Here is a 26,713-nt window from a genome sequence, read left to right as displayed (position 1 = left end):
ATATCTGAGTTTGACTAAATGAATACTTTTATCTTCAAATTCTGTACAGAACTCTTGTCCTTGCAATGTATTTGGTAATTTGCTTTGCTTGTATTTTTCTTATGTTGATGAAAAAATTACAAAAACATCTTTTATTTCATTTAATTACACTGGTATTCATTAAGAGTAATTTCCCAAAGACTGGCAAATTTTATTAGTTATTTTTCCATGTTTTTATGCATTTAATATTCATTTAATTAAATCATAAAGGCATGGAACTCTGTCTCTTAAACATAAGAGGTTATTAGTGTACCTAAAACACACATTCGAATAGCGCCTTACCTGTGCAATACAATTTCCCAGTGCATTCCTTTTGTAGAGGTCTGTAGTCATTGAGGAATTCTCCAGTGTTAATTAGATAGTCTGTCTTGGAGAGAATTAAGGTCGTGATCTCCCAGACCTCACTACTCCCACACTCCCTGAGAAAAAAGAGAGAAGAAAGGAGACTTAATGAAGGAGTAAAAAGATGAAATGGCTTAATGAAGCGCCTAACGAGGCCTGCGGCCGTTTAATAAGGGCTTATTACAGCTTAATTAGAGCAATAATCCAGCTTGTTTGGAGTCATTCACTGTTGACTTGTGGCTGATTGTGTTTTTATGGCAACTGCATAAACAAGGAAGAGTTGACATTCCAGAGGAGAGAAGACAAGTCTAACAGTGTGGCTGTCATTGTGTGTTGAAATTGATTCCAAAACTGATTAGGTGAGTGCTTCAGTTGATGCTCCCAGTCACACTGAAAAGCTGCCTTCATTAGGCATTTTAATTTAGCTCTAACACCATGTGCCCATAACTATCTGAGGATCAAATCCACCTGAGAGAGCACAATATCATATGGACAATAAACATTTTTTCTCAATGGGAAGGGGCAGCCATGGCTCAGTTGAACGGTTGTCCCCTGACCAGCAGGTAGGATGTTCCCCAGGTCTTTCCCTGCTGAAGCCTCCTTGGGTGAGACAGTGTAGGTTCCTACAAGCTGTGTGCTGAGCATAGTACTAATAAATCTGCTCTGTAAAGAACTTGTTACAGAAATAATATGTTCATCTGTTTGCTGTGGGTGACAGGCCACAATTTACTGACTAATTACACAAGTGTGTGACTCCAACATATTGCTATAAAATCCTCCATTTGGGCCGTTACACACTGCCTAATGAGACACATGGTTTATTTAACTAATGATTTAGCTAGAAGATCCATTAACTCATTGAATTCATAACAATGCAGTGTTTTCTCTACAGACATTAGCACAACTCAGTTGAGTCACAGAGCAAGCAATGTGCCTAAGGAGCCAACTAAAGAGAGTGTTAAGTATAAAGAGCACATGAGGCATCAAATTTCATTATTCATACAGTGATGCTGTCACCTACTTGAGGGCTGAGTCAGGTTGTGTACCGCTAGTATTTGGAAGCCAAACTCTGCTCTCATTGCTATGGCTCTCAACTGTCTGAATGATTCATGTTGTATCAGTGATTCAGTACAGTTTGGGCATGATTTATCATTCACAATTCAGTATAGTGACTGTTAAGATACTTTTTAACCCAGCATCTAGTGGCCATTAGAGGAGCAACACTAAAAGTTTGGTTGGTGGCCAAAGATAAAAGCACAAGCAAATTCATAAAACTAAACACAGATGTGGACAAACACTGTGCATTATTCCAGTGCCACACTTTGTCTTCTATGATTAAAGTTATTCTTTATAAAAATCAATTAATGGTGGTGGTTCACAGTCAGTATTGTATGTGTGCACAATACACCCTGTACCGACTGACACATACATGTGAGTGAGATCTTGACATCTTAATATCAGTTCTCTGTAGAAACAGCACAACTTTATTTATGAGTGTGTGAATGAATGTGTCTTTGAAATTAGGTAGATTAGTTTTTTTTTTTTTTTTTTTTTTTTTTGGTTTGTTTTTCACAGTAGCTCATCATCCACCACAAACACACACACAAGCTTGCTTTCTCTTGGTGTGCTTAGAAAAACACTGACCGTGAACAAACACACTTTTCTTACACTGTGATCAGGATTTCCCACCATGCTGTCATGTTGAGGATACTAAGCCAGCAGTTTTACACCCAACTATTTGAGACAGTTGATACTTACCTGGCCACTGTGATTTATTTAGCCTCTAGCTTGTTTATCTTTGGTTTAACAATGCTGAAACTCCAAAGTCATAGACTGTATATAAAAGATGGACAGAGCCTCGATAACGTCACCCGTAGGTTTCTAAAGAGCAAAAGTGAAGCTCGTTGGGCGGTTCCTACCATCACAATCTTGGCAGCGTCACGCCTGCCGTTGCTCCCGGAACATACAAAAATATACAAAGTGGTCTAGCTGAGAGGGGGGGCTGTGAGCATAGGGTTGGATGATTGATGTCAAACTCCGAGCTACCTGTATCAAAGAGCTAACTGAGCCAACTTGGATCTAATGTGAGCTAACCGGCTAATGAAGGTAGGTGGGCTAAAGCTAAGGCGCACTGTTAGCCAGCTAAAAACCACGTTTGTGCTACACTCTCCCTTCTTGCTGCGGATATTGGATATCTATATATCAAAAGGACACACCCCTAATTATGCTGAATTTCAAGATTAAATAATATCCAAAAAGATGAGTTAGAAAAAAATTCACCCCCTTATATTTGTCATGAAGGTAAACTTGACCTATTAATCTTAAAATTGATTTTTTCTAACAGGCTTTAAACATGTTTATTTCTGCTGTGAAGTTGGCCTTTTTTAACATAGGAGTCTATGGGGATTTGCTCAGTTTTGGAGCCAGCTCCTAGTGGATGAGGGGTAAATTGCAATTTTTTGCACTTTCACATAGGCTTCACATTTCACCGCCAGAGGTTGCCGCTTGTCAAAAGTGTATCAATGCATTGGACTTTGCCATTTTCCCCTTTATATGGTTTAAAGTTTTACACTGAGCTGCCATTGTTTTAATATTATGTCATTTAGCTAGAAAAGCAAACTAAAGTTACACTCCAGAGGGCAATAAAGTGATCTTCCACTTGTAACATCACATAAATGTGAAAGCATTTAAAGAAGAATGTTTGAACCCTAATAGTTTCTGTTCATGAACCATGTCTCTGGCAATTCTGCTGTTCTGATAAAAAAAAAAAAAAAAAAAAAAGTTAAATCCCCTCTGTTCATCTCCAGTACACAGCTGATGATTTCTGTAGAATGGCTACATATTTCCATTCCTGTCATATATTTTCCTCCTAGATAAATGTCAATTTTATGTCAAAGGATTAGGGATGCCAGCTATTGTTCTGCATAATGTGAATGATGTCAACTCCTCTGTGAGATGCGGACAGGAAAGCAGCTGACGACTCCCGCACAGATGCCAACACATCACATCATTTAGAACCACATCCCTGCTCTTCAGCCATATCACTTGTTTATGGTTATAAAAGGGAAAAAAAAGAATGAAGTCATTTTTCCAACTGGGTCTTGAATCTCAGAGTCATTGTGCTACTGCACTGAGCTATTGGAGACATGATGATGACGGCAGTGGTGCTCATGAGGGTCCTGGTGAGCATAGTAGTCATGGTGTTGATGGTAATGATGATGTAATCTTTGCTTTTAGTTTAACCACACGAGAAGCTCACCACCTTTTGCTTGGTGGTGTTGGAAAGAGCAAATTCACATCAGTTCAGCCAACTTTCATTTTTAAATTTCCTTATTAATGTACCTATAAATATTAATAACATAAATGTGCTTTATAGCTGAGACAAAATTATGTTTATATTTAATTATTAGATTATATGGTGGTATTACAATTTTCACTGACAAATTATTTCCTTACACAGCCAAAGAGTTTTATTTTGTTCACATTATGAAATGAAAAATGCCTCAACAAGAAGGTGATAGCAATTTAAAGAAAATGATTTAAACATACAATCTTTTTTTTTTTTTTTTTTTTAATTACACAACCACATTTACCATTCACATAATGATTGTTCCAGACAGAAGATCTTATTTTGAATGTCATCACTGGACTTAAATGTCTGTTATTCTTACATATTATTATTATTATTTGCCTTTTTCATTTGCAGTTGCTATTTAGTTGGTTTAGCCACTGAAACTACTTAGGGAAAAATATGTTTTGGCAAAATACACATTTATCTTAAACACAAATCAGAGAGAGTGCCTTTTTCTGCACAAGCTCCTCCATTCGGGGTTGAGCAAGAGTGCACATATTTGATGCATCTTATTCACTTCAGATGTGATAAGGTCTTGCATTTGTCAAGTTGAATCCTGTGTCTTTTGCTTTTCTAGCATATCTTGCGTTTTAATAGTGCAGCTTTTTAAGCAGCAGTTAATCAAATAGTGTTGTGTCTGATCTCATAACTGATGGTCACTGCAACTCAAACTTCAAACTTGCCCAACTTCAGGCGTTAATGCATAGCATCCACGTGAATTTGCTGCAAAAGTTGCATAGAACAAATCTCACAGCTTTGATTTCAGTTGTCGGGGAGAGACCTTTATAGGTCTTATAGGATGACCCTGCAAACTAAAGCAAAGGAATCTTAACATGTACATGTGGCATGTTGGTGGTCAGAACAGGCTGGAACTTCACCCTCAGCAGGGACAGGATATGCTGAAAGGAACTCCTAAGAACAATTACCGGGGTGATCTAGTGTCATTACCCATGCTTTGGTGCACAAAGCCCACATCCTTCTGAGAAGTCTAAATTGCAGGCCCCACCACTGAAGAGGCTGTCCATCTTCTGTTGCTCTACTCAGTGCTGATGAGACACTGAGATCACTGTTTGTCTTCCTGTCAAAAGCAATTACTTCAACATGCTCAGGTTTCTACTGTGAGTGAATTACAGCATATCATCATCCTTTTCACCCAAAAAAAACTATAGCCATCAATGTTTCCATTGTTTTCAGACGTTTTTATGTTCAGTCATTTCCAAAGATTCCCTGCTATTTTCCAGTTACACCCCAGTTTGATAAACTATGAATTATGTCACTCTGTCACAAGCTTTTTGTTTAATCTTGCTAAACTCAAAGCACATGCATCAGACTTTTCTCTTCAAAACATTACAGCATAAAACAGCTGATTGATACAGAAGTACTAAAGTTTTTTTTTTTTTTTGTGAGGAATTATTAGACCTTCCTTTATTGTTTTGAAATATTCTGTGTTATAGCGCTATATTTTTCAGAAACTATTAAATACTATATCTTATTTTCTGAACTGTGCATAAAAAGCCAAAAGTGAGGCTCAAGCTGAAAAAGCAGGGATGGTATCTGTGTTTCTGTTTGTTTCCATTAGTTTCTGTTTTCAGCAATCTCTCCCATTTCCTCCAGTCTCCCAGTTACACCCCCGTGTGTAAAAATACATCCAGTTTTACACAGGGCGTGATGTCATTCTGCCTGTGGGGCTCTCCCATATTCATGGCTCAGCTGATAACACATGTGGTGGAAAACTGTTAAAACACATGGGTGTGTAGCAGTTCTAAACTCCTAACCTCTATCAACCTTCCATGAGAAACAGTGCAAGGAGGGGATTTGGCAGAGAAAACAGGGATATTTCTCCCACCCTACCTCACCCCATGTCTGCAAGCAGCAGCTTTAAAGCTCATCAAGATTGTGATTACATTAGCTAAATACAATAACCCAGCCCATGTTGTTGCAGGCAGGCTATAGCTTTGCCTTACTCCATAAAACCTGTGGAAAACATTTCATACTGTGCTAATTCTCCTTACTTTGCTGATTTACAGAAATACAAGCTCCGCTTGAATAAATCTGCTGTGTTAAAATCCACATTTTGTGATGCCATAGCACTGACATCAGTGTGAGCTGTGATTGTCCAGTGGATCCACACTAGTGTGCAAATCAAACATTGCTCCACCGAAAACCCAGTCAGCTGCTTTTGCTTTGTCAGCCTGCACTGAGACAAGGTGATTATATACACATATAGGATAAATTTTATGACATTTGTCTCTGTAAACCTATCTTTTGAGGTTCTGCTGTACACCAGAAATCTATTCTTGTCACACATTGCAGAATTTAACAAAATCAGGTGATGAGGATGCAATGCATCTTAATTCAACAAGCTGTCAAAACTAAGAATAAAGTATGACTGAGTTCAGCTGCAAGTTGGAGGAAGAAAGCTCTTAAACAAATTTAAGTCTCACGGGCAAACTCACATGACAAACCTCGCAGATATGGACTCTCCAGAGGAAGCTGGACTTGTTTATGAAGGAAATTACATCATGGGGCTTGGCTCAGACAATGACTTCATGCTGACAAGATTATGCCTTAAAGGGAGACAGAAAGAGCAGTGCTTGCAGGGGTCACATACAGATAAAAGTTGAACAAGTGCAACATGGTTATTTTAAACCTCAAAACAGACTGTTTATTGCTGGACAGTTATACATTGCTGCTAAGCAGCACTAGACGATTTTAAATATGTACAGTTTCATCTGTTGTCTGTCCTTACATCGCTATTTTTATAAACCAATATAGAGAAGAAATATGTTTGTACAGCTGCCTCTTAAGTGAAGTGCAGTTTACTGTATTGTCTCAAATCCTCATTTATATTGTCTTCACCCTCTTACACAACCTATAGATGTGGGAGCTTTGAGAAATGCAACAAAATGGCCATGGTGCATTAAGGAGCTATGATGTTTACCTGCTTTGCTGAGGGTTTGGTTTACTGATAGGCCATGTTTTGGGTTAAAATGGTTAATCCATAAACACAAAGTCTCTGTTTCTGTTACACGCAGAGTTAAAAGAAGCTCCGCTGTGTGAAGATACCTTAAAGTCCAGCGTTTTAGTCCCACTCCAGCTCCTGCACCTGATTATGTGGTTCTATGACATTATTTTCTTCTTTATTTCTATCTATGGCAACTAGAGGGCTTTTCATCACTTAAACATACAAAAAATATTTTTCGGGATCTGCTTCAATGAGTGACGTTGTCTCACCTGACCACAAGTGGACGTTTACAAACATAACTGTGGTAATAATAAGGTTTTTGGACAAAAATCATATCAAGTTAGGTGGAGGAAAGGGGCATGACGTTTAAAAATTATTGTATTGTATTGTACCTTTTTTTTTCTTTCTCTTAATATTGCTGTTTTAAACCTATTCACTCACACAGGGGACCATTGCAACTTTCCCAAACAACATTGTGTTGCTCTGCACTTTTTGTTACTGCTCTGTAGCGACCACTAATTATCCTGGGAATTGGGACGATGTGATTGAAAATAAAATCCTTCACGGAAAAAAAAAATGACTAGAGGGGGTTTGGAAGAGTTGTTGGACCTCCCAAGAGTAGAGCTGGACTAAAGCCCCAAAACAAAGCTTGCTGTTGGGTTAAGTATCTTAGAACATGCCCTGGATTATGGAGCCAGGGAGCCAGAACATGCCTGGGGATAGTAGTGGAATAACTAATACTGACTTTGGCTAAAGAGAAATATTAGATTTATGTGAGACAAATTTCATTCAGTGAAAGGATAATGATTTTATTCTAGGGATAATAATAATGATTTTTTTTATCTGTGGGAGTTTTCTGTCACTCAGCAGTTCGTAAATGCTGTGCAAGTGCAGGGCTTACAGGAAAATAGTCTGATATATTGTTGTTTTTCTTTAGAGAGTATGGTTCCACTGCTCTTAAATTTAGAAATTTGAATGTAGTATAGTATGCAAAAGTTCGAAAACAGAAAAAAGATGGATAACTTATGAAGGATGAATAAATTATGTGATATGTATTGTTCACAATTTCTGCTGCACCTTTTAACCTTTAAATTTAATGGGATGTGTGTTTGGGACCAGCACATGTTTGCTTGTTTTCTTTTAAATTTTTTCTTTTTTTTTTTACTTTTGAGTTACATTTAATCCACAATGACAACTCCTCACCAAATAACTTTAATTGTTTCGTGGTTGTGTTAGTCTAGGAGTCCAGACTTAAATATGTTGGCATTTGAAAAAAAACTTCTTAAAGTATGCTATTTCTACACTTGACACATATGTGCTCGCACAACCAATGGAATTAATCTATGTATATATATATATATATATATATATATATATATATATATATAAAGTATATATAGTTCCAAAACATCCCATGGGGTCATTTTGATGAGGAGGACCCTCCATTTAAAGGTCTAAGAGCTAAACGTGCACAGATCATCTGCATAGTAAACACTTACAGTCTCAATAAGACTTGACCTGCAGTTTTTATAAACTATGTTTCTATTTAGAATATCAAATGAAAACTGCAATCATAGTGAACATCTTTTCAATGATATATTACCTTATAATGAATATTTATTGTGAATCCTCTGAATGTGGACAATTTTTTACAAGAAAGGAAATACAATAAGTAAATTGTACTGTGCTGTATAAACAGGGATTTTTTCCTTACGCTCCATATTTCAATATTAATGTTTCAGCCTGTGAATTGCACATAAATATTGTGTATTTCCAATGAAAATCTTTTCAAAAGTCTGCCAAAGATCTTTCCAGGTCTATCGATGAAGAAGTAGAGGAAGTTAATTTACACAAACAGAATGGTCCCATCTGACCTTATTAGCATACTACATTGCTAATGCTAACTTTTAATGGTGTGATCATCTCACACACTCATTTTCACTGAATCTGTAATGTAAAATTAGCATATTAGAACAACATATTGTCTCTCATGAGCCCAGGGGCCTGATGCATGATGGTGTTAGATTCCATTTCTGTCTTAAGCTGCAGTTTGGGCAATTAACAATCTATCCATTCAGACATGATAGTAATAAAAAAGATCATCTAATTAACAAGTTGCCCTCAGTAAGAATGTGATTTAGTTTATTACCTGTTTTTAATAAATCATGTCATTCAAACCACAGAAATATTGAGAAAAAAGCACAGCACCTTTCATTCCTGGTGAAGTCTTTTTTCTGTTCTCATGTTCAAATTTTATTTAAATTTTTTTTTTTGTCAGTATAGCCATCTTATTTTAGAGCATGGAATTTTCCTCAAAAATGAACATAAAATTTGAACTGCCTCCTGGTCAACTTAACCACCTGCTGTTTCTGCTCATACTAGAATTAGTGAGACAATAAGTCACATGGGTTCTTCATTTTAGAAGATAAAATAGATAGATAGATAGATAGATAGATAGATAGATAGATAGATAGATAGATAGATAGATAGATAGATAGATAGATAGATAGATGGATGGATGGATGGATGGATGGATGGATGGATGGATGGATGGATGGATGGATGGATGGATGGATGGATGGATAGATAGATAGATAGATAGATAGATAGATAGATAGATAGATAGATAGATAGATAGATAGATAGATAGATAGATTAAAAGTGTTTGTGTCACACATGCAAAGGCCTCAGACCACCAGTGGAGTCAATAATAACTCTGGTTATCAAAGCAGAAACAGGCTTTCTTTTCAGCCCAGAGACAGAAAGAAGGGTAGATCGGATTGGGGGGGCTACATATTTCACCTCCATTCACCTGCTGACATGGCCTCTCAAAGAAACCTTTCATTAGACCCTTAGAGCAGTCAGCTTAGCCTGCCCAATGCCGTCAATTTAGTTGTCATATTACACCGGCTCACTTTCTGCTCTTTCATCTAGGGGATTTTTCATCTAATGATTTTCATTCGGGAGGATTGGCAAAAGAGGTGCATGTGCAGAGCGCCTCAGAAGTTGAACCATCTAACACATCAATTAAGTGATTTAAGGTTTGCATGGTTAACCTGCATACATCTGAATCCACCCCAGAAGAAAAAAGTGATTAGGAAACACCTTGAAAGAGAATATTTCAGCAGTTCATAACTTGGAAAATGGATCAATTTTAATACAGTATATGGTCTAAACTGGTTCATTTTTTTTACTTTCCAAACAGCGAGAAGCTTATGAACAGTGTCCGTGTTTTAATTGTGTCTGACCTCATTCTTGATTTTGAATAAATGTATTAGTAATTAATGCTTGTAAACTTAGTCTTTTTATTTTTTATTCCATAATTTTAGATCTTCATTAGCCTGTTAGGGGGAACATTATCATATTGTAACTGTATAATACAAATTACTAAACTTTATTCTTGTGTTGTCAAAAGGCTTTAGGACGTCAGCTCTTTTTTTTTTATTTAAATCTGATTTTGTTTGCTCAGTAAGTCTGCTTTGTTTGAGGAATTGTAAATGGGCAAACAAACTCTGATTCAGATCAAAGAAGCGGACCTGGTCAGCCCTCAAAAGCAAATCTTGGTCTGCTTCAAGCAGACCAAATACAGGAAATGGACTACAAAGCAAAGTGCATTGTGGGTAAAAATAACTAAAACATACATACTATACATACATAAGAACTCAGTAAAGGTTCTGATAGACATATGTTCAACCCAAGACTGCTGGGATCTGATGCAGTTTTGCTCTTAAGTGGGGAAACAGAAGCATGATGCATCCCCCACCCCACCCTCCCTAACTGAACCAAATCACCAATTGTACCGATTCCACAGACTGCATGTTTGTATAATGAAAACAGTTTAGTGATAATAAGCTGCTCTCACATCTGGAGAAAAATACCACTACTTGCAATTTTAGCTGAAATGAAAGAAATAATCAATATCAAGCCAATCTAAAGTTAAGACACAAAACAGTTTATATATATATATATATATATATATATATGAAGAGCTTATAACAGATATTTTTAGTGCAAAACAGTGGCTGTCAGCACATAAAAACCAGACACTGAAACCTGTGTTGACATTTAAAGGTGAAGACTTTCATGTCTGTCACCACAGCCAAACCCCAAACCTTCAAAAGTAGAGTTAATAACCTGCTTCTTGTGATAAACAGTACTTACATAGTTTTACAAAATGCTTACTTTTTACAAGATTCCTCTCTGTAGTTATTTTGTATTTGTATTTGTAGTTATAGATGTCCAATAACACATAAAAATACCTTCTCAACCTGTCACATGCTTTGTTTCTACTTGGCTCATGATTTAGTCTATCACAGTCACCTTCAACAACGTCTGTACAGCCATCTCATTATGATACACTCACAAGTTCTTTGCTCCAAACCAAGTAATGGATATGTGCCAGCTCAAAAATCTTACAGAACAGGAATATTTTTTGCAAGAAAATGTACTAACGGACTAAAAAAGAAGTTCATCTGAAGATGCCGGAACAATATTTGGGGCCCATTTTGGCCTTTGTGATGAAGTTTTAAAAATTGTAATTACAAAAGTGAACATCTTTGAAATCCATAAAGAAATATGTCACTTTTAATTGAATGTATTTTAGAAAACTGAATAATGTTTGACTTATATAGCTATTTGCAGTAACCCAAAAATTATGACCAGGTGTGCCCAAAACGTTTGCATGCCACTGTATAAGATCTCAATGGGGCCTTTCAGAAACTGATAATTTAGTCTGCCAACACCTCTTCTGAATCATTAACTTAAGGGTAATTTAGCCAAGCCAGCTTATTTTTCACATAGTTGTGCAGTGAGAGGAATGCTGAAAGCACACATGCAGACACAGGACAGAGAGGAAGACAGAGCCATACAGAGAGAGAGCTAGAGAGAGGAACTCTCAAAGCTTTCACCTTAAAACAGAGCACATCAGTAACACCCTGAGGTTTATGTAAGACTTGAGAGGATTGGCTGGTTTCACTTTCCACAAAACAAGCTCAAACCAACCTCCTACTTCTTGCAAAGTGTTTCAGGCCACCCACAGATCATATAGACTTTCTATACATAGTGGTGTCAGCAACTTCTCATGCTATGCTCTGCTGCCTCTCAACTAGCATTCACAGATTCATCTATTTTTTCTTCACAACTACATTTATAAAACTACTTATATATTTGGTAAAACCACTCATGCGCAAGCAACTCGCACTAGCTGTGTCTCAGTTACTAAGAAAGCTCTACATCCAAGTTTTGTTTGCTTTTTTTTCCTCTTAACTTTTAATGCAGACTTCAGGAATCTCTTTCTAAGGGCTGCCCAACTGTGACCAATTTTAACCTAGAATTCCTGAGCTGAGATGGCGTGAGACACAAAGAAAATGAGAGGGGAAGAGTGAGGGCATATGGCACACCCACACACAACAACAACACACACAGACTCCCTGCACTGTTTTTATTCAGACTTAACAGACCTCACAACCCAGACACGCCATAAAACCTCTAAGCCCCACTGTTTCATTGAGCTCTGCTTTAAGAAAATATTAAAGCACCTTACTCCAACAACTGAGTGACTTTCCACACAGAAGCCCAGCTGACAGTGGGAAGTGGTAACCGCCATCAAAGAGTGGAAACAATATGTCCAACAGATAAAATACGTGTTGCTCAATATGACATTGTTTATATTTATTTAATCTTTTTAGTCTCAGAGTTCATCTTTGAAAGTTTGTTCTTAGAAATTGAGTAAATGTGCATATTTACATTTACATCTCAGTTGGGGAGCAGGTGAAGCTTGAATAACTAAACACCACACTTTTGCTATGAGCTTTTGTTGAAAGCAGACTTATTATTTGTGACAGTTTGACAGCAGGTCCATGGATAAATCAGTTTATCTAATGTATGCTGTAAAAAAGAAATCTGTATTAAAAAATTAAACATATTTAACTTATTATATAGCAGTGGCACCAAATGGGTTGATATTTGGTTTGGGTTATTCTAATGTATTCATGTCATCACCAGCCCCTGAAGCAGGAACTCTCACCTTGTTATCCTGGAAAGAAACGAGCCCAACGTCTTAACACGCTGCTGTGAGTGGAGGGGAAGTTTGTTGCTTTGGGTTACTGCCATGTAATTTGAACACAACAAAATGTGGTACCAAGAAGTTCTCCTTATATCTTGTTTTTCTAGGAGACGAGGCCGCATGTCAGCATCAATTTTGGTTTATTTTAGCTTTGTCTAAACAGAAGCAAAGTGGTTACATAAGTGTGTCACAAAACAAATAATCATTTATTAATTTGTTCAGAGTTAGCTTGAAAAACAGAAAGCACTACTCTGCAGGGGAATAATTCCAGAAAGTCATTTTGCACTAGCAAGTCTACACTAAGTTACACAAACTATTTTGAGAATTCTCAGGTAATATAAGGTGGGACTGCTATGAAAATATAAATATTTAGAATGACATCACTGTAGCATTTCACTGCACTGTTCTGTCAGATCAAGAAATGAAAGTTTAGCTTTAATTGATAATTATCAAGAAAAAAATTTAATTTATTCCCAAAGAAAGATTAGAATAAAAGAGATACTATGATGGATAAATATGCTAATAAAATATGAAAGATACTGTTGTAAGTTCTGTGTAAACTAGTAATGATCCAGTACAACTCACTCCTATTTAAAGTGTTAAGATGGGTGTTTGCTCGGGGTGTGAAGACTGTGACAAACATAAACTATACATTCTAGGACTGTGTTTACGTCTGCATCTTATCTGCCATGTCATCTACGGTATGTTTGATTTCATTAGATTTAAATTGCTATTCAGATTTTCTTAAATTTCAAGCAGCATAATTAATACTGTTGAGATGTGAAGCTGCAAAAGAAAAAAAACTGTAAACTCTTTGCATTTAAATTTTTTAAAGAGAAAAAGAAAAACATCATATCTGAATTAAAAAGACACTTGTCCGCAGAAATTCAAAGATGCATAGAAAAACTGAGAGAAAAAAAACTCACAAATGCACACAGACATTCAGAAACACAGCTTGGCCACCCAGGATGAGAGAGAAAGATGGAAACTTTAACTGTGTTTATAACTTAACTGTGGATTATAGGGTAGAGTGAGAGAAGAGAAGGGGTGGGGGGGGCTTGTTTCGGTTGCTCAGCTGTAAATAATTAAAACACAGCACTCCCCTTCTCTCTATTCCTCTGCCCCCATAGGCACGCACCCACATACACAGTAACCTCTATTATCTTTATTATAACTTCCCCTCCTGGTATATATTAGTTGACAGCTTTACAGTGAACAAGCACAACAGGTCTATCTTGTTAAAATGCAAGGTGAGGGTGTGTGTGTGTGTGTGTGTGTGTGTGTGTGTATAGGAGAGGGGGGGTGATTAAACATTGTTGTCCATCATCCTGCACTGTAGACAGGGCGCATGGTGACTGACATGTCAGCAACATGTTTACCTCACAAGCTCAGCTTTGGCTGAAGTGACAATCATTTTGAAAAGTTTGAAACCACTGTGCATAAAAGTCAGCTGCAAACTATTTACTTTGGAGCCTGGGGACTAGCTGCCAAGTCTTAAACAGCATGTCTTATTGGCAAAGCTAACACACAGCTGAAAGTCTTACAGATGAAAGACTTACAGACTGTACAAGGCCTGAGGGCAATAAAAGCATTTATAGTGTGAACAAGGCTGAGAAGATTATTTTTGGAATGTAATCTATTACAGATAACAGATCACCTGCTTCAGACTATAATCAGTGAGGAATTTCTTTGGAACTACTTGGTCTTGAAAGGTAAATAGAAACTGGTTTTCCAGCTAATGGAACCAAAAAGACTCACTTTTAGACTTGATGAATCTCTTCATGGCAAACAGTGACATATTACTGACTGTTATAAAGGCTTGGCTAAAGAAAACAGAAGTGATGCAGATGAAGTTCAATGATTGAACTTCAAAGGAAAATGCAAATGTTGCATTTCTTAGAACAGGAGCTTTGACTGGTACACACTCTAATGTATCTGTTTTTATTAGATGTTTAAAAGCAAGAGTTCATAAGAGCACCGCCTGCACCCTGCTGTCTCTTTCCTACATTAAACGATACACGAAAAGAGACATATGAAGAAGTTAAAACATAGTTTAAATGATAATATCTTTTTATATTTTGCATTAGGTTTTCTTTTTCATTTCTTTGAGGCAAAAACCCAACAAAAAGTAAACCAACTGCCTTCATGTCTCCATCTTACCGAGCAGTTTCACACGTCAACACGCCCTCATCATCAGGTGTTTCCTGGTTACCCTGCCAGCAATCAAGGTCCTGAACTTGCACAGCAAGAAGTTAAGAGCTGTGTGATGTGGAGTTTACTAGAAATCTTGCTGTTGACTAAATATAAACTCTAATACTACCACATACAAGCACATCCACCCTGCACTGCATGCACTTCTAAACAAAAAAGGCCAAAGAACTCTTATAACTTTAAGAACTAATTAATTTTTTTCTGACATGAGAAGCCAGTTTCTTTTTTGATGTCCTGGTGACTGTAGTTCCTGTTCACTATTTTCCTTTTTCTTCTCCTTCCTATTTTGAACAGAAAGAATTGGAAATGCCTTGTGTTGTATGTCATGATATTCTGCAGTCCTCTTGTTCTATGTTGGAAACCAATTCTGTGTTTTCAGGATAAAATAAGATCTTTACCATTGTCACTGTCTTCTTTTTTTTTTTTTTTTTTTTCTTTTACTTATTTTGATATGACTGTGCAGAGCTTTTTCTTCCCATGCCTTTTTGCTTTGTTTCTTATGTCAGTGCATCTTCACTTTAAAATGTACTGACTTCCTTAATAAAATGGTGGTATTTTCATCTTCTTTTCTTCTCTCTTCTGGACTTTTATAATCCTGTATGTTAGTGCACAGCTTCCATCTTTCTTTTCACAGGTAGGCACACAGAACCAGAGGGGGGAAGGCATAGAGGATTATAAATTATCACTGAAGCTACACAATATCAAGAAAGGAAGGCAAAAGCTAATCAGAACCCAGGTCTATATGTTGTCTGTTGTCACTTAGGATGATATGCCTGATGCTCACCTCTAGGCAGCAACACCAACTGCTTACAAACATGGATTCTGCTTCTTCCAGAGTTGGGCTCCTGTCCTCTCTACATGACCGAGTACAGAGGTCAGATAAAGTTATATCAATATGGTAATGTTAGCAACTTTCACAGCAAACATGGACTCACACTTGCAACATAATAGGTCTGTTGAACTTAGGTGAAGCAAATCAAATAAAGGGTTAAAAATGTTATCAAGGAAAAAACAAGATCAGCACCAATTAGTATAGCTACAGGTGTAGGTGGACACATTAGATTATTTTCAATGAGTGGCTGTGTCTGGACTTTTAACTGGTATGCACACACGTTCATCTCTCTCTCTCCTTTCTGGCTGAGGACCATGGTCTTGGACTTGGAGGTGCTGATTCCCATCCCAGCCGCTTCACACTCAGCTGCGAATCGCTCCAGTGAGAGCTGAAGATCATGGCCCAATGAAGCCGACAGAACCACATCATCCGCAAAGAGCAGAGACCCAATCCTGAGGCCACCGAACCGGATCCCCTCAACACCTTGGCCACCCCTTAGAAATTCAGTCCATAAAAGTTATGAACAGAATCGGTGACAAAGGGCAGCCCTGGTGGAGTCCAACCCACACTGGAAACAATTCTGATTTACTGCCGGCAATGCGAACCAAGCTCTGACACTGGTCGTACAGGGACTGGACAGCTCGTACAAATGGGTCCAGCACTCCATACTCCCGGAGTACCCCCCACAGGAGTCCCCGGGGGACAGGGTCGAATGCCTTCGCCAAGTCCACAAAGCACATGTAGATTGGTTGGACAAACTCCCATGCCCCCTCAAAGACCCTGAAGAGGGTGTAGAGCTGGTCCACTGTTCCACAACCGGGACGAAAACCACACTGCTCCTCTTCAATCCGAGGTTCGACTATCCGATGGACCCTCCTCTCCAGCACCCCTCAATAGACCTTACCAGGGATGCTGAGGAGTGTGAGCCCCCTGTAGTTGGAGCACACCCTCTGGTCCCCCTTTTTAAAGAGGGGGACCACCACCCCAGTCTGCCAGTCCAGGAGAACTGTCCCCGTTGTCCACGCGATGCTGCAGAGGCGTGTCAGCCAAGACAGTCCTACAGCATCTAGAGCCCTAAGGAACTCTGGGCAGACCTCATCCACTCCCAGGGCCTTGCCACCGAGGAGCTTTTTAACCACCTCAGCGACCTCAGCCCCAGAGATGGGAGGGCCAGCACCAGCTATGCCAAACTCTGCTTCCTCATCGGAAGACGTGTTGGTGGGATTGAGAAGGTCTTCGAAGTATTCCCTCCACTGCCTCACAATGTCCCAAGTCGAGGTCAGCAGCCCCCCATCCCCACTGTACACAGTGTGGATGGAACACTGCTTTCCTCTCCTGAGCTGCCTGGTGCTGGACCAGAGTCTCCTCAAAGCTGTTCAGAAGTCATTCTCCATGGCCTCTCCAAACTCCTCCCATGCCCGAGTTCTTGCCTTAGTGACCGCCGAAGCTGCTCTCCGCTTAGTCCGCCGATACCCATCAGCTGCCTCTGGAGTCAACAGGCCAAAAAGGCCCAATAGGACTCCTTCTTCAGCTTGACGGCATCCCTTACTGCCGGTGTCCACCAACAAGTTCGGTGGTTACCGCCACAACAGGCACCGACGACCTTACGGCCACAGCTGCGGCTGGCCGCCTCGACAATAGAGACATGGAACACAGCCCACTCGGACTCAATGTCCCCTGCCTCACCTGGTTGACATGGTTGAAGCTCTGCCGGACATGGGAGTTAAAACTCTTTCTGACAGGGGACTCTGCCAGACGTTCTTAGCAGAACCTCACAACACACTTGGGTCTGCCAGGCCTGACCGGCATCCTCCCCCATCATCTGAGCCAACTCACCATCAGGTGGTGATCAGATGACAGCTCCGCCCCTCTCTTCACCCGAGTGTCCAGAACATGCGGCCCAAGTCTGACAACACGACTACAAAGTCGATCATCGAACTGCGGCCTGTGTCCTGGTGCCAAGTGCACATGTTGGCACTCTTATGTCTGAACAAGGTGTTCGTTATGGACAGTCCATGATGAGCACAGAAGTCCAGCAACAAAACACCACTCAGATTCAGCTCAGGGGGGCCTCCGGGTCTCGCTGTTATTGCCCATGTGAGCATTGAAGTCCCCCAGCAGAGCGAGGGAGTCCCCGGAAGGAGTGCTCTCCAACACCCCCTCCAAGGACTCCAAAAAGGGTGGGTACTCTGAACTGCTGCTTGGTACATAAGCACAAACAACAGTCAGGATCCGTCCCCCCACCTGAAGGCAGCGGGAGGCTACCCTTTCATCCACTGGAGTAAACCCCAACGTACAGGCGCCAAGTTGGGGGGCAATGAGCATGCCCACACCTGCTCGGCGCCTCTCACTGGGAGCAACTCCAGAATGGAAGAGGGTCCAACCCTTCTCAAGGACAGTGGTTCCAGAGCCCAAGCCATGCGTCGAGGTGAGTCCAATTACATCTAGCCGGAACCGCTCAACCTCGCCCACCAGCTCAGGCTCCTTCCAAAGAGGTGACATTCCACATCCCTAGAACTAGCTTTTGCAGCCAGGATCAGACCGCCAGGTCCCCGCCTCTGGCAGCTGCCCAGCTCACACTGCACCCAACCCCTATGGCCCCTCCTGCAGGTGGTGACCCCACGGGAGGGGTGGCACGTGTCACCCTTTCGGGCTGACTCCGACCGGGCCCCATGGGCAAAGGCCCGCCCTCCAAGCGCTCGCCTCTGTGCCCCATCTCCAGGCCCGGCTCCAGAGGGGGGCCCCGGTGACCCACGTCAGGGCAAGGGAAACCCTGGTCGTTGCTTTGTCATCATCATAGGGGTGATTTGAGCTGCACTTTTTCTGGTCCCTCCCCTAGACACCTGTTTGTCATGGGTGACCCTACCAGGGGCATGAGCCCCCGACAATATAGCCGCCAGGATCGTCAGGACGCACAAACTCCTCCACTGCGATAAGGTGGCATCTCAACCTCAATACGCTTTTTGCTACTCTTACCATTATTATATGCATTGATTTTAGATGCTTGTTTTATGAGGATCTGTGTTTTTATTGGGTTTGGTATGTTTATATGTCTTTAAATGTTTAATGGTTGTATTTTGTTTTTATGTTTTATGTTTTATGTTTGTTTGTTTTTATCTATACTGGGATCTATACTGGGATCTCTTGACCAGGTCATGTTTGTAAATGTGAATTGGTTCTCTAACATTTTACCTGAAAAAATAAAGGAAAAAGAAAAAAGAAAAGAAACTCAGATGCTCAAACTGTACTAACAGACACAACTCAATATTTGTGTTTTAGTGAATAATCCATACAGGACTCTCTAACATTTTTAACACAGCCAGTGATTCAAGATGTTGATATATGGATTAATCACTTCAAAGCCGTTTTTGAACTACTCGTAAACAATAACACTGGCCCAGAATAAAAAAAAAGCAGCACAAACTAAAGGGGCTTTGAAATAAATATCACAAAAACCCTCTCCATTCCTGAACTGCAAGCATTGAACAGCAAAGTTAAGTCCCTAAGGTAAAAAAGTTTGCACATGAGAAAGCACTTTCAATAACATTTTAAGCAAACTGTAAATAAACTTAAGCCAATGTGAAGTGTGGTGAAAAACTTGTTGCAGACTGTCAATAGAAAGCATATATGAAAGCCCTCTTAGCTATCCTTTAGCTCTCAGATACTGGAATAATTGATCATAAACACACCCTGAAATATTACCAGTAGCTGCTGCTATAACTACAGCACCAACCATGGACAGAAGGGAAGTACAACTCATTTAAATGTTTCTACATCAAAGCATCAAAGCAGAGCTTGTTCCCACCAAGCAAAGTAGAATCGTTGGGCACTTCTGGAGCATCAGGGAACATCTTTATCCTGTGTGTTTTCAGTATGTGTACCATTGCTGTACTCGGTTTACTTTTTCAGTTAAAGTACTGACTGATTGGCAGTTAAGTGTTGGCATGCAGTGACAACAAAAAGCTAACAGCTAAGTTCACCTGCTACCTGCAATATCCTCTCATTTCTTGTCTTCTTTTCTCTAAAATAAGCAGCACTTTTATTATAATGTGACTATAATGAATAAAAAAAACCTAAAGAGAACCATTCATTCTTTGTACCGCTTAGTCTGTGACATTATGGGTCACAGGTAAGCAGGAGCCTATCCCAGCATCTTTTGGCAGTTGAGAGGCAGGGTACACCCTGGACAAGTCACCAGTCCATTTATGCACAGAGAACGTGCAAACTAAACACAGAAAGGCCACCAGCCCCCAGGTTTGAACCTCGCCCCAGCTGAGGCTCGAGGCTGCGGTGCTCACCACCACACCACTGTGCAGCCCTAAAAAGGGCTAAAGAGAACCAACTGATGGTAATAAGTCACCAATGTGTTTACCTGCTGTTTTGCTTGTTTACAGGCTGTTTTGTCTGTTTTGAGGACACCTAACAGGGGAGATCTCATCAGAGTTAGTTCTAAATGTAAGTTTGGTGTATGTGAAACCAATACATTTTTGTCACTTCTTTGTTGGGTTTGGGCAACAATGTTTACTTAAAAAAATCAAATCCACTGGGATAATCTAAAACAGGATGGTGTTCCAGGCTACAACACATTCTTTTTGCAACACAACTGCTGACCCGTGGACACCGTTTTGCTGGTTGCCTTGATTAACTGTAAATACAAAATGTTGAAAGAAATTTTGTCACTTCTTGGTACAATTTAGGCAACAAAACTGCTTGGTTGGGGTTAGACCAAAAGTCTTCTTGTCTCTTGTCCACTTTTCACAATCTGTTCAGGGCATCCGGGAGAGTTTTCTAGATTAATGTAAATGTCTGGTTTTCATTGTTTTTTACAGGACCAATAGATGTGCACTTAAACTGACTGGTGTTATGCACAGGGCCTTAAAACAGCCTTTTTGGTGTGTAACGTCATGCCCTAAACGCTGCCTTGTACGTGTTTCGTATCCCCTCATAGACAGAACAGACAGCGGGGCTGCAGGCAGTGCTGTTGTTTACAAGATGCCAAAGCACAAGTGTAGCTTTACAGAAGAACTGCAAGAAACAAATGGCAGGCTGAGTGCACTGTATGCAAAGCTGGAATATATGGTCCAGGGATTGCACTAGTGTGTTGCTAAAATAGGCATTTCCAGACCCTGAAACTGCTAAAAGGTTTAGAAGTGCTTACACTGAGACCAAAGCTTTTGTCAATGTGATAGCACCCCATTTCACTGATGTTACTCTTGAAATTCTGAAAGAAATCTGGTACTGTGGGGTTTCTACAGATGGGGGTAACCATGGAGCAGAGAAAACATTCCCTATCTTAACCCAGTACTTTGATTGGAAGGATGGCATGCAAATAAAATGAATTGAGGTTCAAAATACAACCAATGAGACAGCAGAAACCATCGCACAGTATCTCACTGAAAAAATGGCAAAAAACAATTTGTTTGAAAAATGTGTTTCATTTACTAGTGACAACTGCAACACAAATTTTGGAGGAATCTGACGTGATGAAGAAGGAAAGAATGTGTTTTCAAATCTGAAAAGGTTGCTGTAGAACAAGACTTTTGATATAACTGTGTTCAATATGGGTTAGACACATCATGTTCAAAATTTACCAGTTTTTCCACATTTACAAAGTGCGCAGTAAGAACCTGAAGGAGTATTGTGAGTTTGTTGACACTGAATATAAAAGGATGCTTTCTCACAGCAAGGCAAGATGGCTGGCATTGTACTTGGGCATTGACAGGATGATACAGATGTTTACAGCTTTTAAGGCATTATTTCTGTTAAAAGCCATTCAAGATGTTTTTTTTGAAAAGGACTTCACTGAGATCTACCTCTGATACATGCACTCATTTATGTGTGTGAAAATATGTCCATTATGGAGGAGAACAGTATTCACACCATTATTCTTAAGCAGAAGAGAAACAGTTTCATGTCCCTTAAGGCAGATTTATACTCGCGCAATGTCTGCATGCAATCTGTTATGGCGTAGCTGACGCTGGGGAGTTTGCTTTCGCACCCAAGCGTAGGGGGTACTCATCATTTTGGTGTCATGCTGCAGTTTCTCCTCCTAATCTGAAGGTGGCAGCAAGGGTGGTATCAGCAGGTAAACTCACCAGGTCGGAGTTCTTTTGATGGTTCACTTCAGTTCAGTACGTATTTTCTGTTTTAAAACAGCAATGGAGTCCAGTATGGTTCAGTGTCTTTATTAGCTTGTCGAAAAAAACAAAGACATAATTCGATCAACCTTTCATCAACTTGACCCATTGGTTGTTGTTTTTAAAAATGGCGGTTACTACACAAATTCAGCGAGAAGATCCAGTAATCTGGAAACACATAATCCCAAAGTGACTTAATCATAAGGAAGTACATCCTCATGCGTCATGTCTAGAAGAGGTCTTGGCCCTCCAGGGAGCTACAAAGTGCTTACGGCGGTGATGCAGACGTCGCGCAAGTATAAATCCACCTTTAAAGTTAAGGGACTGCTGGCACAAAAGTGCAGAGATGGACTTGATAAGGACTGTGACCGGTTCTGTGCTGATTTGCAAGGCCTGCAGTGCAAATCTGGAGTATCTTGAGAAGTGGATAGCTCCCATGGAGGAGTTCTCAACATTTATGCAGATGAATCTGAGAGAGCCAACAGTATGTTTGGAAGTCTGTATCAGTTACCTAGGAGAGAAGGGAGTGTCAACTGATGATGTCAAGTGTTTTGACCAGGTCGCCACTCTGAAGAAATTCACAGAGAAGTTCAACAGTGATGAGGAGTGTAGTAGCCTGCAGGTGCACCAGAAGTGGACCAAATATTTTGAGAAGGCCAAAAGCATTACATCTTAATCAGAATTGCTGAAGATTGCACAGTTTGTCTTTACACCTCCCTCACACAATGTTGAGAAGGTTTTCTCACTGATGCAGAGCCAGTGGACCAAGGAGAGGAACCAGCTTTCTGTTGAATCACTGAAGGGGTTTCTGCTTGTGCAATGTCATTTCAAAGACACGTCTTGCAAAGACTTTCATGTCTATTTGTTAAGCAGCCAGAAACTGCTGAGAAGGATCAGCACCACAGAAAAATGTGGATGGGCAGAGAAACAAGATGAAGAAAAGAAAATAAGGATGAAGAAGAAAACTAAAGACTGGAGTACACACATTTTTGTTCGTTAAGAGTTTCTTTGTGAGACTACTGCTTTTTACTTTTATTACATTTCTCCAGTAAGACTTGCAAGGTGAGATATTAGTTTGTTACAGGTTTATTTTCTAACACAGAAGAGGCATTATCAATGTCTTTATTTAATTCCAGAGATTTTGTTTTTAAGAAGTTGTTTTTGTACTTGTGGGTTTGTGAAAGCCTATCTGAATTTTGTTGTATGACTACTCTTTCTAGCTACAGAGAGAAGGCATACTTAAAATGATAAGGCATCTTCATCATTAAAGTGTTTCATGGCTTTTTTTTTTTTTTTTTTTTTTTTTTTGGCAATCAAAATATGGTCACACCAGGTTAGACATCAAAACTAACTGGTTAAATTACAAACTGATCATAGTTACGGCTAAAATACAGATTTTCACAGCATGACCGTTACCTTTGTCAGTGTTATTTTTAAAAAAATTCTCATCCAGTTGCCCTTATGGGCATTAGAGGCTGCAGTGTCTTTGCCTCCATTGTTTTGGTCATTTTGGCCTGCAGCATACAAATATGTTTGCCAGGTGGACAATCTCCACAATTAGCTAAAGATGTGGATTTAATCATTTAGCTGATTTAAGTATATAACATTATTAAATCAACAGACAAAACAACAGTAAATAAGATTAGTTATGATATAAATTATGATATAAATTCTCACTCAGTCATTTTATTTAATCTCTTTGCAAAGAAGGAATTTGTAGGAATTTGGTAGCCTACAGACTCTGAGAAGAGAGGAAGAAGAAGGGTAAAATACGACAGAAGGAAGAGCATAGTGGAAATAGTGTTGGAGGGCATCTTCCCAGAGCTTCATCTTCATTAGGTTGCAGGGAAAGAGTTAGATAAAGAGAAATGGAAAGAGAGAGCATGACCCCTGTGGTCGGGGTTGGCACAGAGCAGCCGACCATGTCAAATGAATGACCTTCTTGAGTGACCTCTCATATTAATTTTTTTATTTTCTTGTTGCCAAGCAGCTCACTTCTTCTCCCAAGTTCTTTCTGTCTCATATCTCATGCTGAAATTTTCACCCTCCCCATCTCTCTTTCATCTACATCTTTTCTTTCAGTAATCCATCCACCTAACTCCATCCACACACCCTTCCCTCACTTTATTTCTTCAATAAGTCTAACCTTCACAATGTCAACCTCCAACTTTTTTCATTTAGTTTACACAATAACTCTCATATCCATCTTATTCTTTGTCAGCCATGACAAGACTGATTACAATCTCAATCTCCTGAATGTCCATTTATAAGCTATGATTTCAATCTCAGCTGCAATAATCTTTTATCTTATCCATAAATAGGGAACTGATATGTTCATACTTAAAGATTAATACTTAGAACTGCACTGCATTTCATATCAATTAGTAATGGCTATGATTAAAAAGGTCTAATCTAAATTTTTAATGGAATCAAAATCCTGAAGAATGGCTAAAGAGTGTGCCTGCCTTGCCTGTCTTATTGCAGCTCCATCAGGGCATCCGTGAACGCTTTGTTGTTTACACACTGACTTTTTTTAAACCCTGCAGTCAGATGCATTTGTGGGTTGCCTCATGTACCATTATGACAGCAATGTAGAATTTATTAAAGGTCTGGCATATTTAGGAGTTGAATCAAGCAGAAGACAAGGTTTGGAGAATGAAGGCAGGAACAGAAAGGCAACAGGATGTCCTGAAAGAGCACATGCATGAGGAAACTGCTGTTGTTCATGAGTTCACTCTGCTTTATGCAGCTAAAAAAATTCTTCCTCAGTTGGCTGAAAAAACAAACTATGCTTTAATAAACAATGCTGTTATAAAGATGATGTTCCACCTCCTCTCAATCATCTGGAATGGCCTGTCACTATACATGATCTTCACCACACCATTATTAAGACCAAAAGCTATCATAATAACAATATTATCACAATTACCAGAAAAGATTTTAAATAAATATTTATCGGCAAGGGACCAAATCATCTGTTTTATAGGATCTCCTGTTTTCTGTCTCCTGATCTCCTGTTTTTTTATAGCTGAGTAGGATGTAAGGAACTTTATAAAAACAAATCTGCTTTTATTAATGTTTTATATCATCAGCTGACATCCAAGCTTTACATTCAACAACACGTCACTTTGCTAAGTGGCTAATTTAATTTATTACAAACCAATTGTAACTTCTAAATGACTAAATCAAGCACTTTTACACTGCTTTTATATTTTAATTTACTATTGGACAGATTCAAGAGTGTTTTTGTGTGTGTGTGTGTGTGTGTGTGTGTGTGTGTGTGTGTGTGTGTGTGTGTGTGTGTGTGTGTGTGTGTGTGTGTGTGTGTGTGTGTGTGTGTGTGTCCCAGTTCATAATTCAGGCCAGACTACAGCGGATGCTTATCAAATACATGAGTTCATGTGGATCAAATGAAACATGTGTTTTGGGGTGTTCTGTCTCAGAAAGAGGTGCTCAAAGTGAGACCAAATTAATCTTTGTTACTGTCTGGGATACTTTTCAGCATGTCTGGCCAAAACAAAGCCTCTTTCTGCAAACCCATTACCTCTGCTATAGCTACCCTTATCTCACAAATGGGCCTCATTCAGACACACTATCATCATATACATCAACGGCACCAGGATGGACAAGCACACACAAAGTACACATTTCACACACACTCATTGGCACTGGACTTGATCTTTTTACTGCTGTCCATTTGTGGTGAAAGATGCAACACTTTAAAATAAAGGGAGGGGGAGAGGGAGAGTGACAGAAAGAGAGAGACCCCTTTTTGCTGATGAAATGAAAGGCTTGTGTTGCAGCAATCTGTCAAAGCAAGCAAAGGTTCAACTGAGGGTCAGACTATTGGGGGATTTTTTTTTCACTGTGTTCCTTCTCAAATTACTTGGAAGAGGAGAATATAAGGACAGGAAGGGGGTGATACTGAGGTGCTGAGGCACTGAGAAAAAGGCAGATTATGTTCAAACAAAGACAATAAGAGTAAGTTTTCAGTTTATGAACCACATCTTAAGATACATTACTAGAGCGCCACATCTTTAAACAAAAATATGGCTTCTGGTCATTCTAAGACAGATTGAATTTCAGTGAAAACAGAGGCAGACAAGAGGTAGTGAGAAAGAAAGAAATAACAGGTGGATGGGAGATCAGGAGAGCAGCATCAGCATGAAGGCAATTCCTTGCTCTGCAATTCCCTCATTGTCCCATTACAATCTTTCTCCTTCTCTTCAGCTCATTCTCTGCGTTATCCTGTTACTTTCTACTTCCTTGTCATCTTCATTGAATCCTAGTCTCTTTCCCACTCCTTCTGTTTCAAACACCCACACAAGCCACAGAGTCGGCTCAATCACCAACTGAAAATGACCACAGGCACTGAGGAAGGAAAGGCAAGGAACGGTGAGAAGGGGGTAGAGAGAGGTAATGACACAGAGAAAGAGAGGTGGGGGTGTGACAGACTGAAGGGAGCAAATGAGAAAGGGAGACAGAATGAGAGGGGGATTTCTTTGTCCAATGGAAGTTGGGGTTAAAAAGTCGAAGGTATCATAAGTGTCAGAGGCAGACTGCAGAAGCCATTCTTTCAGCTGTCTGTCTTCTCTTTTCACACTTGGATGTAGTGTTAGACAGAAATATGGCTCCCTGTTATGTGATAAGGATGTTTCCCTTGTATGTGCTGAACAATGAGCAGTACAGGCTGTCTAACATGCAGTTTCTCATGGCAGATTTTAAATGCAGCTCATAGTTTTTATTCATTACTTATAAATTATTTATTAGG

General features: G+C 39.6%; 1 long non-coding RNA gene across 2 annotated transcripts in view; it reads right to left on the bottom strand.

Moving 5' to 3' along the window:
• The window catches only part of LOC121640952, a 96,686-nt gene that overhangs the window by 32,122 nt on the left and 37,851 nt on the right, over nucleotides 1-26,713 (bottom strand). For both annotated transcript variants that reach the window (XR_006010627.1, XR_006010626.1), the window contains exon 3: nucleotides 322-458. This is a non-coding gene — a long non-coding RNA (uncharacterized LOC121640952). The remainder of the gene's footprint in view (nucleotides 1-321; nucleotides 459-26,713) is intronic.

The sequence above is a fragment of the Melanotaenia boesemani genome, chromosome 6, assembly GCF_017639745.1.
Source record: "Melanotaenia boesemani isolate fMelBoe1 chromosome 6, fMelBoe1.pri, whole genome shotgun sequence".
NCBI classification, from domain to species: Eukaryota; Metazoa; Chordata; class Actinopteri; order Atheriniformes; family Melanotaeniidae; genus Melanotaenia; species Melanotaenia boesemani.
The sequence above is the reverse complement of the archived record's forward strand: the minus strand, read 5'-3'. Positions and strand labels throughout refer to the sequence as shown.